Raw genomic sequence first — 2,642 nt, forward strand, 5'->3', positions numbered from 1 at the left:
CTAAAGCCTGCTCAGGGGTAGGACCTACTATGGTAACTACACTAAAGCCTGCTCAGGGGTAGGAGAAAAAACCTCTGGTAACTACATTCTAGCCTGCTCAGGGGTAGGACCTACTATGGTAACTACACTAAAGCCTGCTCAGGGGTAGGACCTACTATGGTAACTACATTCTAGCCTGCTCAGGGGTAGGACCTACTATGGTAAGTACACTAAAGCCTGCTCAGGGGTAGGACCTACTATGGTAAGTACACTAAAGCCTGCTCAGGGGCAGGACCTACTATGGTAACTACACTAAAGCCTGCTCAGGGGTAGGACCTACTATGGTAACTACACTAAAGCCTGCTCAGGGGTAGGACCTACTATGGTAACTACACTATAGGCTGCTCAGGGGTAGGACCTACTATGGTAACTACATTCTAGCCTGCTCAGGGGTAGGACCTACTATGGTAACTACACTATAGGCTGCTCAGGGGTAGGACCTACTATGGTAACTACACTAAAGCCTGCTCAGGGGTAGGACCTACTATGGTAACTACACTAAAGCCTGCTCAGGGGTAGGACCTACTATGGTAACTACACTAAAGCCTGCTCAGGGGTAGGACCTACTATGGTAACTACACTATAGCCTGCTCAGGGGTAGGACCTACTATGGTAACTACATTCTAGCCTGCTCAGGGGTAGGACCTACTATGGTAACTACACTATAGGCTGCTCAGGGGTAGGACCTACTATGGTAACTACACTAAAGCCTGCTCAGGGGTAGGACCTACTATGGTAACTACACTATAGGCTGCTCAGGGGTAGGACCTACTATGGTAACTACACTATAGGCTGCTCAGGGGTAGGACCTACTATGGTAACTACACTAAAGCCTGCTCAGGGGTAGGACCTACTATGGTAAGTACACTAAAGCCTGCTCAGGGGTAGGACCTACTATGGTAACTACACTAAAGCCTGCTCAGGGGTAGGACCTACTATGGTAAGTACACTAAAGCCTGCTCAGGGGTAGGACCTACAATGGTAACTACACTAAAGCCTGCTCAGGGGTAGGACCTACTATGGTAACTACACTAAAGCCTGCTCAGGGGTAGGACCTACTATGGTAACTACACTAAAGCCTGCTCAGGGGTAGGACCTACTATGGTAAGTACACTAAAGCCTGCTCAGGGGTAGGACCTACTATGGTAACTACACTATAGGCTGCTCAGGGGTAGGACCTACTATGGTAATTACATTCTAGCCTGCTCAGGGGTAGGACCTACTATGGTAACTACACTAAAGCCTGCTCAGGGGTAGGACCTACTATGGTAACTACATTCTAGCCTGCTCAGGGGTAGGACCTACTATGGTAACTACACTACAGGCTGCTCAGGGGTAGGACCTACTATGGTAACTACACTAAAGCCTGCTCAGGGGTAGGGCCTACTATGGTAACTACACTATAGGCTGCTCAGGGGTAGGACCTACTATGGTAACTACACTATAGGCTGCTCAGGGGTAGTACCTACTATGGTAACTACACTAAAGCCTGCTCAGGGGTAGGACCTACTATGGTAACTACACTATAGGCTGCTCAGGGGTAGGACCTACTATGGTAACTACACTAAAGCCTGCTCAGGGGTAGGACCTACTATGGTAACTACACTAAAGACTGCTCAGGGGTAGGACCTACTATGGTAACTACACTAAAGCCTGCTCAGGAGTAGGACCTACTATGGTAACTACACTAAAGCCTGCTCAGGGGTAGGGCCTACTATGGTAACTACACTATAGGCTGCTCAGGGGTAGGACCTACTATGGTAACTACACTAAAGCCTGCTCAGGGGTAGGACCTACTATGGTAACTACACTAAAGTGTGCTCAGGGGTAGGACCTACTATGGTAACTACACTATAGGCTGCTCAGGGGTAGGACCTACTATGGTAACTACACTAAAGCCTGCTCAGGGGTAGGACCTACTATGGTAAGTACACTAAAGCCTGCTCAGGGGTAGGACCTACTATGGTAACTACACTAAAGCCTGCTCAGAGGTAGGACCTACTATGGTAACTACACTAAAGCCTGCTCAGGGGTAGGACCTACTATGGTAACTACACTAAAGCCTGCTCAGAGGTAGGACCTACTATGGTAACTACACTAAAGCCTGCTCAGGGGTAGGACCTACTATGGTAACTACACTAAAGCCTGCTCAGGGGTAGGACCTACTATGGTAACTACACTAAAGCCTGCTCAGGGGTAGGACCTACTATGGTAACTACACTAAAGCCTGCTCAGGGGTAGGACCTACTATGGTAACTACACTATAGGCTGCTCAGGGGTAGGACCTACTATGGTAACTACACTAAAGCCTGCTCAGGGGTAGGACCTACTATGGTAACTACACTAAAGCCTGCTCAGGGGTAGGACCTACTATGGTAACTACACTAAAGCCTGCTCAGGGGTAGGACCTACTATGGTAACTACATTCTAGCCTGCTCAGGGGTAGGACCTACTATGGTAACTACACTAAAGCCTGCTCAGGGGTAGGACCTACTATGGTAACTACACTAAAGCCTGCTCAGGGGTAGGACCTACTATGGTAACTACACTATAGGCTGCTCAGGGGTAGGACCTACTATGGTAACTACACTATAGGCTGCTCA

Source organism: Dendropsophus ebraccatus, chromosome 1, assembly GCF_027789765.1.
Source record: "Dendropsophus ebraccatus isolate aDenEbr1 chromosome 1, aDenEbr1.pat, whole genome shotgun sequence".
Classification (NCBI taxonomy): domain Eukaryota; kingdom Metazoa; phylum Chordata; class Amphibia; order Anura; family Hylidae; genus Dendropsophus; species Dendropsophus ebraccatus.